General features: G+C 36.8%; 1 non-coding gene across 1 annotated transcript; it reads left to right on the forward strand.

The window, feature by feature from the left end:
* The first annotated feature begins 12,835 nt into the window (after positions 1-12,835).
* On the forward strand, positions 12,836-12,909 carry TRNAI-AAU (transfer RNA isoleucine (anticodon AAU)). Its single transcript has one exon. It is a non-coding gene; the product is annotated as a tRNA-Ile (tRNA).
* Positions 12,910-15,542: the final 2,633 nt, after the last annotated feature.

Genomic DNA, 15,542 nt, shown 5'->3' on the forward strand with positions numbered 1-15,542 from the left:
TATTAGCAGTGACTTTTGGTAAGTTACTTTAGCCTCTGTTTGCTTCAGTTTCCTCAACTGTAAAATGGATATAATAATAGCATCTACTTTCCAGATTGTTGTGAGGAATAAATAAGATAATATTTATAAAGCACTTATCAAAGTGTCTAACACATAGTAGGACCTATATAAACCCTTCCCCCTCCCCATCTAGCTCAGTACATTTAGCATGTACCTCTTAAATTCGGTCTAGGACTTCAGGTTGGATTCCATCCTTTGTTCAACCATCTTAGTTCTAATCATGTTCTCTATGTGCAAAGCATTACAGGTTGACTTTCTTTTTTTCCTATAAATCCTAAAATGAGACACTGTGCCCTTGAGTTGGTTTTATTCTACAGGGGGTTAGTGTACAAGGGAATGTGAGGAGGGACAGAAAGAACACTAAGAGCTGATACTACTGATAGGTTGGGAGAGAAGGAAGTAAGGAGTAAGGGAGGGATGCATTCCATCATGGGAAGCTTTGTGAGACTACACAGAGAAGGAAGGTGACAAACTGTATTCTCTGTATGGGGTTTTTACACAGAGTAGGGTGAATTCCTCCCCTTTAGGTGACCAAATTTGGAATATTCAGAATACCCAAATCAAGGGCATTCTTGGAAGAAGGCAGCTCAGATTGTGACAAGATGATCATCAAGCCAGGGCATTTCCAAATACTGTTGCTTGGGGGTAATGAAACTCCACTTAGAACTGCATTTTGTTTTAGTTTGGAGAGGAGTGATAGAAGGGGATGGAGAAACCAAGCTTGGAAGAATTGTTTGAAATCTGATGTCCCAGAACCTTGTCCTCCTTTAAAGTGCCACCACAGGCACTTTAACATTTTAAAATGTTAACTTGAACATTATTTTGAGAGGTATTGTGTTATAGTAAATAGAAAGATGGGTTCTAAACCAGTAATAGCTGATTCAAGTTCAACTTTTGAAGCATAATTAACCTTGGGATTCTGAATGTCCTCAGCTTTCTATACTCTAGGAAAATTCTCTAAAGATTTCCATTGCAAAGAAAGTTCCTACCTATATTAGTAAAGAAAATTTACTCTTTAGGAGCTCACTACAAGAATGAAATCACAGTTTTAGTATCCCCCCCCCCCAAAAAAAGGATTAGATATGATTAGTTTTTATTTTTAATCAAAACAGACCCTGCCATCAATGTGTATACATTATATTGGTAAAAACAAACAAACCACAGAACAGTGAATGCAAAATAAGTTAAAATACATGTAAAATGAGAGAGAATGGTGTAAAAAATGTTTTGTTTGATTGGTTTTTCACTTGATATTTGGCTTTTGCCTAAGTTAGAGCAACTTTTTCTATTTCTATCTATATAGCCTGTAGACCTATCAGAAACAGTGTCAATACTAATTAATTAAATAAGCCCAGAGCAAGATCTTTCATATAACTATTTGCTCCAAACTGGACAAAATACTTGCTAAGAAATAAGCTTTTTCTGGTCTGAGCTTCTGAATAGGATACAGTAAAACATATTCTTCAGAATTTCAAGTGTAAAGGGAAGAGTATTTAATGACCATCTCCCCATTCCTTCCTAACTAACTCCTTCCTAACTAATTCCTTCCTAAGTTAACTGATCAAGGAAATTGAAGAAAATAACAGAGTTGAAGAGTATCTATATGTTAAAAAAAAATATATGTATTAACAGTCTTGTTCTGGATTGAACCTAACTCGAGTCAGTCTTTTGATAATTTATGTTGCCTCCTAGAATGAAACAAGACATACATAGGTCAATGGTTAAAAAGTAAGTTTCCTCAGAAATGACAAGAAAAGAATATTGAGCAAACATATCATAAATAACATCCCAAATTGATTTAACTGAGTGAAGCTTCCCTGTCTCTCATTTACTCATTCTTTTGAAATAGATGTCTACAGGCTGGTAGACAGGGACCCAATGGCTTCTTTCTATAGTCATGTTTTGTCAATGAATGTAACATGCTATCATTTAAAAAAAATCAATCAAAAGCACATATTAAGCATCTAAAATGTTCCAGAAACTGTGATAGACACTGAAAATGCAAACACTCTCAACTCTCCAGGTTTTTAGCATCAGTCCAGAGAGACATATACAGATGTAAGTAAATAGATACAAAATACATAGAAGGTAAGTAAGGTTGGAATTTTGGGGCAATGAAGTAAGAAGGCCCCTTTGATTCGATTGCATGACAATGAGGGGAAATGTGTTTAAAAAGTTTAGCAAGGTAGATCTAGGTCAGGTTATTAAATGTCCAACCATGTAGTTTATAGTTTATATCAGAGGTAATAATGAATTTCTAGAATTAATTAAGGAGGGGAGTGACAGGGTCAGACCTGTAATTTAGGGAAATCTATTTGTCACTTTTTAGAGATGGCTTCTAGTGAGGAACAATTTGAGGTACTGAGTTCAATTCCCCAAGTCATCTCAACAGTCCATATGAAAATTAGTGTGGTGGTTTTGAGGGTGGACTGTGGGATAGAAAGAATTAGAATTAGAAATTCATTAGCTAGGTGGGGTGGGTGAGTGAAGATTAGAGGAAGATACTGAAAATGACTGTTTCAAAAAAATAAACTGGGTGTGTTTGAATTGATACAGAGAGAGTTAAGCAGAGACAGAACAATAAGAGCTTATTGATAAGGAATTTTAAAGAAAAACAATTTTGAATGATTTAAGAATTTTAATCAATGCCATGTCCAACCATGGTTCAAAGGGAGGTCTTAGGTGGTGAAGTAAATAAGCTACCTCCTGAGAGAGAAATTATAACCTCAAAATGGTATAGACATTCATTTTGGATATAGAATATAGGTGTTTGCTTATTTTACTTGTTTCTAACTATTTTCTACAAAGGTCCCTTCTCACCTCCAATTTTGGAGAGGCAAGAGTTGTATTAAAGGAAGGTTAGTGATAAGAATTGTCAAAAAGAAAAAAAAATAAAAGAATGTCCAAAGATAAGCAAGGGAAAAAAGGAAGAAAGGCAAGGACAAAAGAAACACAAGAAAGCAGAAAATGTTTGAAAGTTGCATGTTGAATTTATTCAATACTAAAAAAAAATAAAAATTAAGCTACACATAGAGATGAAAGTTTCATCTATAATCTTTTTCTGTTTTATCTTGAAGAAGGAAAAGCTAATTCTACTTTGTAACTATAAAATTTTAAAAACAAAATTTTAAAAATTGGATAATATTAATTTTTAAGTTCATGTATAGCCAGGGAAATATATTGCTCTATGGACTTCTCTGGTATGACAGGTTTAACATCAGAAAAAGAACTCTATATTTTCCCATGTTACTTGATGGGGAAATTCTACTATACACTCAAATCTTTAAAACCCAGCATAAACATGGGAATATCTTCCCTAGGCTAATAATTCTATCAAGTTCCAGACTTCAACAATTCCACACTGGTTGGCTTCTCTCCAACCCCAGATTTCTACCTAAACAACAGATGACTAATGATTCCATACCAAGGGTGAAGTGGGTAAAATAGCCCAATTGAATTCAATTCTAAATGAATGATTTATTTCCCCCTTCTCAAATTTTCCCTTATGAATGATTCAGAACTGACTCTCATTGTTTACACTACATTCACTGTTCCTCCCATCCACTCCCTTATTTCCATTTCCCTTAACTCACCCTCCATCCTCAGTCTTCCATTCTAAACCTATTTACCACTTCCGTGGTATTCTTTAGAATGTTGCTCCATAAATAGCCCTTATACTTAGTCTTAAGCCTTTGCCTTTCTCATTCATCTTCAAACAGTCACTTAGACCTGGCTTATCCCTGTTTATATAGATCCCCTGCCTGTCCTTTTTCAGTAAGATTACATTTTCATTCTTCTCTTACCCCCCCCTTTCTTAAACATTTTCTTTGGTTTCTTATAGTGTGAGTCTATTTTTTGTTTCTCCTTTCCCCCCCCAAGATCCTGTTTCTACAAGATTATTTTCAATGACTATCAATTTCATTTTTCAATTTTCATTTTGAGCAACTATTTGTTAAAAATCATTCAGAATTGAACTGTTCCTTTGAATGATTATTTATTCAGTGACAAATGAGTGACTGTACTGCTGAAAGAATGTAGGATCATGTTTTAGAAGTATAGTGAATGAGAAATGCTCACTGAATCCAACCTAGGTGCATATTTTATGTAATATACCTCCCTATTCACTTATCATTCTGGGTAAGTTGGACTACTTCTTGCTTTTCATGGTAAGATATTGTAAGAAATATCTTTCTAAATGGATGCTGTTGTTCATGAGAACATATTCCAAAATCCAAAATGGCTTTAGAGATAAATTTATTAGGTCACTTAGTAGATGAGAGCAAATTGGAAAGGAAGTCTTGTACCTTTTTTTCCAGATTCTGAAAGATTTATATTATGGAGAATTTTTGTCACAGGAACCCTGTGAAAACAGTTAAGCAATTTTGCCAACAGGTCAACCTGAGAGAAAGGTAGATTGAGATAGATATGATCAGCTGTAAACATTCCATAAAATCTGGACAAAACCAAAACACAAGAGAATCCAAAACAAAGTTGGGGTGGGTGGCTTAGGTAGGTGTTCCTGGACTTGAATGCTTTTGATGAATCTTGCCCTAGGGGAATGAGAAATACCTTGTAGTCCTTTCTGACATTACTAGAGAGTTATAGGAGTCGATAAATATTTCTGGTGTGTACAACCTTTAATCACACAAGGTTGAATTTAAGCAGTATAATTTTTTTCCTTAAAAGCATAATAAATTATCTTCTCTGCAAGACAGAAGGAGGGGATATGTTTGAAGTAACACAAACATCTTGGTAACTCCCTTTTTAAGGGAGAGTTGGGGAAAGAAAGAAGTGGGAAGAGTAGGTTTAATCATACATCTAAATGTTTAAAGAGACATTATTTCATAGAATAGTTGGTTCTCATGTGCTACAAACATATGTGCCACAAACATATGCATTTGCAAAAAAGGCCCCTTGGAAAGCTTTGCAGTTTATGCATTAACATTAATTTTTGGTGCTGAAGTGAGAGACAAATTTTATGAAGAATTCAGTAAAAACCTACAAATTAAACCAACCCCACCCTCTAATAGTTGGTGATTTCAATGCAAAGCTGAGACTAGGGGGACATTATATGGTAAAGTATAGTTCAGCAAGAAGGAATGAAGACAGGGACAATCTTAAGAGGCAGATAGGAAACATTATGGACAAATCCTGGTGACACTCTGTTTACAAATAACTACTATTACATTAAAACATGGAAGACTACATGAAGTGGAGGATAGGGGGATAGGTGTGAGAGATGCACCACTTCTCTTTGATGTCTAATCAAGTGTAGGCTTTGATAACCAATTCTTTTTATTTGGCAAGTCAGAACACATTTCTGTAGAATCTTTTGCTTTCTCAGATTTTCTGATCTCCTAACTGGCAATTGACTTTCATTGGTTAAACATTTTTACAAAATTATTTTCTTTTTTTTAGTAACATACATAATCTAAGATTTTATTCAACTTTTTTCACCTAAAGCTTTAATTGGTAGATGGTTATTAGAATGAGTTTTTTAAGAGGAAAAACTTCTGAGATTTTGAAAGACAATTAAAATATTCCTTTATTCACTGACATCAGTGGTGTTGATTTTTCCATGTAGAAAATTGATTATTGCTTAAAAAAAATCTAACTGATGGCTAGCAAAAAGATCATGATCCCAAAAGAGCCATCTTTTCTATGATTATTTTCAACAAGTATCAATCCCATTTTTCAATGATCTTTCTGAGCACCAATTACACGTTAAAAAACATTCAGAATTGAATTATTCCCATGTGTAATTATTATTCAATGACAAATGAGTGACTGTACTGCTGAAAGAATATAGGATTATGGTTTAGAGGAACAAGGGATAAGAAATGCCCACTGATCCAATCTAGGGTCATACCGGTTAAATGATGCACAGAAGCTTATATATAGCTAGTTAAGTATCTGAAACAAATTTTGAATCTAGGTTTTCTGACTGGTTCTATTGACTACTAGTTATTTCAGTCTTAACTTGTTCGAACTAAGGACAGAATTAATAAAAATCAAGAAAAAATAATGCAGATATGAAAATTTCTTACACAATCAATGTAATCCAATATTTTGGATTTCAGATCAGTATTCTGGTTGCATTGATTAAATTGGTGCAAAAGCTTTTGAATTTAACACAATCCATTTTACTTTTCGTGATCATCTCTATTTCTTGGTCATTAAAATCTTTTTTTTTTAAGGTTTTTGCAAGGCAAATGGGGTTAAGTGGCTTGCCCAAGGCCACACAGCTAGGTAATTATTAAGTGTCTGAGACACTCAGACCGAATTTGAACCCAGGTACTCCTGACTCCAAGGCCAGTGCTTTATCCAATACACCACCTAGCTGCCCAATCTTTTTTTTTTTTAAATATGTGTGTGTGTGTGTGTGTGTGTGTGTGTGTGTATGTTAGAATTTGTGTGGAAAATGGGAGCAAGAAGTAGATAATTGAAAATGAATACCCAAAAAGTCAAATGTTTCTATGATTACAGCTAAAGCTGATATTTCCATATATAGCAGGTTGCAAAATATTTTACAATACATTACCTTAATTTGTTCCTCATGCAGATCTACAGATTTAAGTGCTAGAGGTATTGTTACCTTAGTGTCACAGGTGAGAAAAGTGAAGAGAGATTCAATAATTTGCCAGAGGTAAAAGAGCTAGTAAGTGTTGAAGGCAGGTGTCTAACCTACAGAGAATGAATCCTTGGTTTTCTCACCAAACCACAGTATGGCTATATAAGAATATACCTCTTGTGAAATTGTGCCAAGACCTTATAAAGCTAAGAAAGAACTAACCTTAATGTTGAATGCTAAAAATGCAAAAGCGATTTCATTTGTTCATCCATTTGTTTCTTTAGCTATGTCATGCTTGTGCAGATGAGAACAGAAGACATGAGAGATTGCTTCCATTTTTGTTAAGAGAGGGAAATGAACTTTGAATCGAGAAAGATAGACAAAAATGGTTAATAAGGAATGGAAACTCAAGAGAAGTGAAGATATAATAGGAAGTGCCTAACTGCTCTCAAGTAAGTACAAATCAGATGAACTAGGTGCCAAGGTAGGAAAAGACCAAACCTGATCTCAATTGAGACATCTCATTTCTCACCCAGCTCCATTCACTACTTTGGGACTTCTCTGATTGACTTCTTTATCATGCCCCAATATGAATTTCCTTCCTCTTTGCTTTCCTGTCCTCCCCTCCCATTCTAGTACTTAGCAGAGTGTCTGCATAGTTAATGCTTAATAAATTTTTATTGACTATTAATTTGATTGCTTTTTATAGTGACATATTGATGCTCACCATTGAGCTTTCTCCCTCCTCCCTAAAAGCATCACTTGCTGCAGGATACACAATATAGGCCACAAAGTTATACACTGGGTCCATATTCATGACTGAATGCCATTAGATAGGGTTCACCTAGCACCAGATCATCATTTTTTTTTTCTAAAAAAAAAAGTAGCAGCCAGTGACCACTGAAGATTCCAGGGAGATTGATAATGAAGCATCCTACCCATCATCTGACAAAGAGGAGATAGACTCATGAGACATATTCATGGGCTGAATTCATGTAGTAATTTCTTTTGCTTGTCTCTGAAATCCTTTTTTTGTCTTAATAGTAATTACAAAAATTACTTGTAAAGATAGATTTCAGCATTCATTTTTTAAATTGATTTTTTTTCCAATTACATGTTATGGAAGTTTTTCAACATTAATCTGTTTGCAAATTTATGTTACTTATTTTTCTACTATCCTACCTTCTCCCCCCGCCACCCTTGACAATGAATGATCTGGTAAAAGTTGTACGTGTACATTTGTGTTTAAAATATTTACATATTAGTCATTTTGTGCAAGAGTAATTAGGACTAAGGGAAAAGAAAGAAAACCATGAGATAGAAAGGAAAACATAAGAGAAGTTTGAAAAAAGTGAACATAACCTAGGAGGCATTCAGATTCTGTGTTTTGTTTTTTCCTCAGGATGTGGATGTCATTGTCCATAACAAGTCTCCCAGGTTTGTCTTTGATCCTTGAACTGCTGGGAGAGGTTGTATCCATCATACCAGCAATCATTTTTGTAAGATTTTGAGTTTCAATTTTTTTTCCCCTCTCTCACATCCCCCCAACTCTAAGACAGCACACAGTCTCAAATAGATTATATATGTACAATTATGTCAAACTTATCTCCATTTTAGTCATTTTGTGAAAGAAGGATCAGAGGAAAAAAGGAAAAACCACAAAAAAAATTTTAAAGTAAAAATAGTAAGCTTTGGTCTGCCTTCAGATTCCATAGTTCTTTTTCTGGATGTGGATGGCATTTTCCATCACTTTTAGAATAGCCTTTGATCACTATGTTGCTGAGTCAGGACTATCATAGTTGATCATCACACAATGTTGTATGTATAATGTTTTCCTGGTTCTGCTTCTGTCGCTCAGAATCAATTCATGTGAGTCTGTTCAAGTTTTTCTGAAATCTACCATATTTTTGTTGTTGTTGCTATAAGGGCCTCTCTATTTTTTCTCCCTCTGTAGACAGGAAAGTAGAATAGAAAGAAAAAATTTATTTGAAAAAGAAAAAAATACAGAAAGGAGCCTTGTGATAATGAAAGTCTGTTTTTTTTGGGGGGGGGATACCATATCTTTTTTGTTGTTGTTAAGAAAGCTTTGTCTGGCTCTTTACGTATTTGACTATAAAATTCTTTTGATCCTCACCAGGAGCTTCTTCCTCTTCTTTTTTTCTTAATATTTTATTTCTTTTCCTAACTATATGCAAGAGTAGTTTTTGCCAATTATTTTTCTTTGCTAGATTTTGAGTTTTACATTTTTCTCCCTCCCTCCCTTCTCTCCCCTCCCCTAATAGAAAATAATCTGAAAAAGGCTCTACATTTATAATATGCTAACTGTAGATTCATATCAATCATATTGTGAAGAATAATCAAATTCAAACAGAAGAAATAAAACATTAGAGAGAAAAAATGATATAATATATGAGACAATTTTTAAAAATTGAAGATAAGCAGCTATGGTTTTCATTTAAACCCCACAGTTCCTTCTCTTTCCTTCCATTACAAGTTTTTAAAAATCGCCTTTGATTATTGTACTACTGAAATTAATAAATCCATCATGGTTGACCTATTACCCCATATTGTTAATGTGTATAATGTTCTTTCCAGGCTTCTTTGAAATCCTGTCCCCTTATGATTTCTTATACAACAATAGTGTTCCATCACATTACATATACCACAATTTGTTAAGCCATAGATAGACATCTCTTCAATTTCCAATTCTTTGAATATTCTATCTATCAGATCTATGGAAAGGGGATAGATTTATGACCAAACAAGAATTAGAACACATTATAAACTACAAAATGGATGATTTTTGATTATATTCAATTCAAAAGTTTTTTCACTAATAAAATCAATGCTGCCAAAATTAGAAGGAAAGTAGAAAGCTGGGAAACAATCTTCACAAGTAGGAGTTCTGATAAATGTCTCAATTCTAAAATATGTAGAGAATTGCATCAAAATTGTAAGGCTACAAGTCATTTCCCAATTGATAAATGGTCAAAGGATATAAAAAGACAGTTTTCAAATGAAGCAATTAAAGCTATATATAATCATATAAAAATACTCTAAATCATTATTGATTAGGGAAATGCAAATTAAAACAAAAATGAAGTATCGCCTCACTCCTATCAGATTGGCCAAGGGGAGAAAAAGGGAAAATGATCAATGTTGAAGAGGTTATGGGAGGATTAGGACATGGATGCATTGCTGGTGGAGTTGTGAATGGATCCACACTTTCTGGAGAGCATATGGAACTGTGCCCAAAGAGCAAAAAAACTGTTTATACCTTTGACCCAGCAATTCCAATTCTAGGTCCATATCCAGAAGAAATTACCAAAAAAGGGAAAAGTCCTACATGTTCTAAAATATTCACAGCAGCTCTTTTTGTAGTGGCAAAGAATTGGAAATTGAGGGGATGCTCATCTATTGGGGAATGGCTAAACAAATTATAGTACATGAATATTATGGAATATTATTGTTCTATAAAAACCAATAAATGGTTGGACTCTAGAGAAGCATGGAATAAACTATGGGATCTGATACTTAGTGAAGGGAGTAGAACCAGGAAAACAATGTACACATTAACAGCAACATTGTGAGATGAATAACCTTCAGAGAGCAAGGAGAACTTTATTAGATCAGCTATAGACAAAGTTATTCCCATCCCGAGGAAGAAAAACAAAAGAAACACACACAAAAACTCAACCCTTCAGAATTTGATAAACACTTTATAAAAATTTTCTCATATATATCTGTCTCTTAATCCTAATTCCTCATACCAAAAATAATTAATCTGTAAACATGTTTATCAGAAATATGTAAGTGTAAACCTGACTGTTTGCTGAGGGAAGGGGTTAGGAAGAGAGGGTGATAGGAAATTTTGTAACTTAACGTGTATCTCAATGAAAATAAATAAATAAATGTTTTAAAAATTAAAAAAAAAATTCTAATTCTTTGCCATTACAGAAAGAAATCCTATGAATACTTTTGTACATGTGAGATTTTTACCCCTTTTCATGATCATCTCTTTCCAGTAGTGGTATTGCTGGATCAAAGGGTATTCACAATTTCATTGCCCTTTGCACATAATTCCAGATTGTTCTCCAGAAAGGTTGGATAAGCTCACAACTGTACCAACAATGCATTAGTGTTGCAGTTTTCTCACATCTCCTCCAACATTGATCATTTTCCTTTCTAGTCATATTGACCAATCTGGTAGGTGTGAGGTGGTATCTCAGAGGTGTCTTAATTTGCATTTCTCTAATCAATCATGAATTAGAGTAATTTTTTATATGACCATAGATAACTTTGATTTCTTCATCTGAGAATTGCTTTTCCATATCCTTTGACCATTTATCAATTGGGGATGGCTCTTTTTTTTAAATCAATTTGACTCAGTTCTCTGTTTGAGAAATGAGTTTGTCAGAAATATTAATTGTAAAAATTATTTCCCAACTTACTATATTCCTCTTAATCTTGGTTGCAGTGGTTTTGTTCCTGCAAAATCTAACCAATCTAACCAAAATTATCAGATTTTTTTAATAATATTCTCTATTTCTTCTTTGGTCATAAATTGCTCCCCTTTCCATAGATCTGACAGGTAAACTATTCCTTGTTCTCCTAATTGGCTTATGATATCACCTTTTATGTCTAAATCCTGCATTCATTTCAATCTTATGTTGGTATAGGGCATGAGATGTTGGTCTATGCCTAGGTTTTGCCACTCGATCTTCTAGCTTCCCCAGCTGTCTTCATTGAAGAGTGTTTTTTATTCCAGAAACTAGACTCTTTGGGTTTATCCAACAGTAGATTACTATAGTCATTTACCTTTTTTTTACATCTAACCTATTCCAAGGATCTACTTCTCTCTTTCTTAGCCAGTATCAAACAATGTTGATGACTGATGCTTTTTAATATAATTTTAGATCTTCATCAGAAGCTTCTTTGCCAAAGACCTGAACTCATTCCTCTTCAGCTGTTTTTCCTTTGCAACATTCATTGTGTGAACTCTACTTACCGGTCATGGTGGGCATTCCTTAAAGTTGATGACAACTCCCTACGCTACCAGTAGTCAGCAGTCCCTCAGTTCCCAAACTTTATAACCACTTACAGTAGAAGATATTCTGACCTTTCCTAACTCACAGCTCCACACACCACAGCCTCAGAAGCCAGCTCTTAGCAGGTTCACTGTCCTCCACAGCTTTGGCTTCAAAGAACCCCAGCAGCCAGGCTAATGGCTACATCCACAGCTCCCTGCCTACAAGTTAATCAACTTTCTCAAGACCCCTCAGTCTGCAAATTCCAGCTTCTCCATGAGAAGGTTCTCTGCAGATAGATAATAAGCCCCTTCCTCGGAAATGAGGCTATTCGTCACCTGAAGGAAAGAAACAAAAGGGAAATGCCCTTTGTCACCTGGGGAAGTCATGGATCCCGGGACTTATAGCTGCCTGACCAGAAGGGGAGGACGCCAAAGGACCTCTGAGCTTAGGGTTGAAGCAAAGTGGGGAGAAAAGAAATAACACAGTGTGGCAACTCAGGTAGCAGACTACAGTTTTTGTTGCCTGGGCTTTGGAAAAGCTTCTTCGGACAGAATAGCTAAGCCATCTGCCAAGTGAAAGGGTTTGGAGGCCCCTTTGAGGAGGGGAAAAAGTGAAGAAGACTTCTTATTGAGCCCGAGGAATCTCTGGGCTATTACTGGTAAGGACAGGGAATGGGGCTGGGGCGGCTGCATGGTGCTGGAGTCCTAGTCAGACGCTCGACCCCTGATTTCAGACCACTTCAGAGAGATCTGGAACCACAAAGGAGAGCATTTCGCTCCTGGGTTCTACACCACGCTTTTGCAATCCGGTGCTGTGGTCTTCATATCTCTGGAGTAGCTGCGTGCTACTGCAGACTGGACGATCTGGGCGTGCCTTGGTCATTTCGAGTTTCAGATCCCTTCAGAATGGTCTAGGAAGCTTCCCACTTCAAGTTCCTGGTCGTTCCCTCTGCAGTGTAGAAAAAAGAGATGAAGCGAAATGCGGAGCTCGAGATGGCTTTCACACAAGTAGACTGTGGTCCGGGGAAGTGTGAGCCCAATGTGGTCCGGGAGATGCAGGAGGAGTGGCAAAGTCCAGTTGACCCTGTCAAAAATAACCATAAAGCACTACTCCAGTATAGACTTGAGTTTAATAATAAGCTTTCTGAACGTGTTAGAGAAACACCACGTCGTGGGGCCGGTTAGCTCAGTTGGTTAGAGCGTGGTGCTAATAACGCCAAGGTCGCGGGTTCGATCCCCGTACGGGCCACTTAACTTTTGGAAGCCATGACAGACAAATTATTCAGCTCTCTCAAGAGCCCCTCATTCCGAAAATTCCAACTTCTTCATGACAAGGGATTCTGCAAGTGACTAGTAAGCCCCTTCCTAGGCAATGAGGCTATTTGTCTCTTGTTGGAGAGCACAGAAAGAAGAGGGAAAATATTCTTTGTCAACTGAGTTCTAGCTGTGGGAGAACACCAAAGGGCCTCGGAGCTCAGGCCTGAACCCATTCTTCACTCTATATCTTCTAGAGACAAACGCAAACTAGAGCATTGTAAAGGCAAAACAGTTGCAAGGCGATATCAGAAAAACATCTGTAGTAAGGGACATTAGAATTGATTCTTGAAAGAAGTGGAATTCCCCCATGGCAGAGGTGAGGAGCTAGAGTAGAACATTCAGGAACAGAACCACAAGTCTCAGAACAGAGGCCTCTTGAAGATAGAGGAGGTACAGGCCCATTTGACCCATTGGCCAGTACTCATGGAAGCCAAAAGTTGAAGGACTCGATTGTGCTGAGCTCTGCCACTAGACTTTAACTTTTTGAGGAATTTTGTCCTTGGGAACACAGCAAATTGGGTGTGAGAAAATGGTTGATATGAGACTGCAGTTTCCCTTCCATACCAAGGAGGTGATGTTTCTGGTCATTATCTCAGGGCATTAGATGGAACCCATTCAACCTATTCCTTCCTTTGGCATTGCAAGGAGAACCTAGGGACACTCTGTGCCCCAGTTACATTTGCCTTCAGCTTCTTTTTGCCTTTGGTGCCTTTTTGCCTTTTGCCTATTGGTATACTCAGGGTTCTCCAGTACCAGCACAGTTTTTTTGCTTGTCAGATAGAGATCTCACATTGGGAACATATCCATTCAGTTATTTTTCCAGATGGGTTCAAGATGCTGTGGTTAACTTGACAACCACCACCCTTTCTAATTGTATTATTTTTTCTTATGTTAATGACAAAATTTAAAAAAAAACATACCCCCTTTCATTAACTAATTGCTCTGTAGAGATGACTCTAGGATATACTTGTGTTTCATAATAAACTTCCTGAAAGTCTTAGAGAAGGGAACTTAATATCTCCATTTCCAGTCCCCATCTGTCCTTTGGCATTTGGCCAATTGAGTGGAATGGAAGGGGAATTGACATCCATTCTATTATTATAGGCATTATACACATGCCATATATAAATATATATGTATACATATACACATATACACATACATATACGTATATGTATATGTATATTCCTTGACCAACCAGATCGTAGTAAAGTCCTTGAGAAGCAGGAGCCATACTTAGAATCATAATATCCTAGTCCTGCCCCCAGCCATACATACTCACCAAGTTGCTGATAAAGAGGATAGGCTCCAGGGCCTCTTGCTTCTCAGTACGTTTCACCTGGGAGAGGAAAGTCCAACCAGGAATGTCATGAATGGCCCTGGTCAGTAGCAATAGTACTTTCACTTCAAAGAAAAGGTAGTTCATAGAATAACATGATAGGAAGATCCCTTTCTCCATAATGGATAGTAGGTTCACTCTACTTTCCAGTTATCTGCTGTTCTTTATTGTCACTTTTTTCTCAATGGGAAACACACAGCTTCTGTGCTCATCTCCCCTGGCTCTGATGGTTCCCTAAGAGGGAACCTTACCTCTCCTCTCTGAGTCTCCAGGAGCTGCTGACCTTTGCTTTGCCTTCTTCCTTCAGGAGAAGTGTCCCCAAAAGAATCCCAACATGGGCAGTTAGCAACTTTAGGAAGGAATTTCATCTCAATGGTAGTGATCCAAAAATTTGAGTATCTCGTCTCTTCTTTCTAGAAGCTTTCATTTGTATCTGGTGGCCCCTTGGGCCCTTGAGCTCTACTTATTTTCACTTATTTTCAGTTTCTGCCCCAGGCTCTGGGAACAGCTGGGTCCTGGAAGTTTGTGATCCTAAATAAATCAAACACAGATCATTTCTCAGGTCCAGGTGTGGGTGGTATTAACCTTTCAACTATGCAGACAGCCCTAGTTTAGACATCACCCCCCCATCTCAACTGAACTGTTTTACTCGCTTCCTCATTCCACCCCCTCCGATACAGTCTGCTACCAAAAGAATCGTCCAAAGCAAGTTTCTGATCATGTTGCTCTGCAGTTTGAGAATCCTTGGTGGCTTCCTAGTTTTGATTACTTTAGGATACGCAATCTTCAACTTGACGTCTCTGTTACTTCCTGTTTACTCCCCCCCCCCCCTTTTCCTGACTAAGTTTATATGAAGCTGCTTCACCTACTCTCCTGCCAAACTGGCAGTCTCATCTGCATCCTGCCGGCTGGAAAATACTAGACCAGTTCGTAAGATGAGCTCGGAAGACTCAGATGAGGCCTTGTATATGGCTGGGAAGTTTTCTGAGAGTCTGTCTGCATCCCCTCCTCTCTCTTTGAATTATCTCATTCTCTTCTAGTGTATCTGTCCTTAGCAAATAGGGAAGTTTTGATTTCAGTGTTAGCACAGTAATAAACTCGATTTCCTGGACCTTGTAGGTATTTAGGAAATGCCACCTTCCTGAACTCGTAGTATCCATGCAGGTTCCCTCCTTGGCAAGAAAAAAAATAGAATCTCCGAAATTTATATTTTCCGAACCCTTTGG

This window comes from Macrotis lagotis, chromosome 5 (assembly GCF_037893015.1).
Source record: "Macrotis lagotis isolate mMagLag1 chromosome 5, bilby.v1.9.chrom.fasta, whole genome shotgun sequence".
In the NCBI taxonomy this organism is placed as follows: Eukaryota; Metazoa; Chordata; class Mammalia; order Peramelemorphia; family Peramelidae; genus Macrotis; species Macrotis lagotis.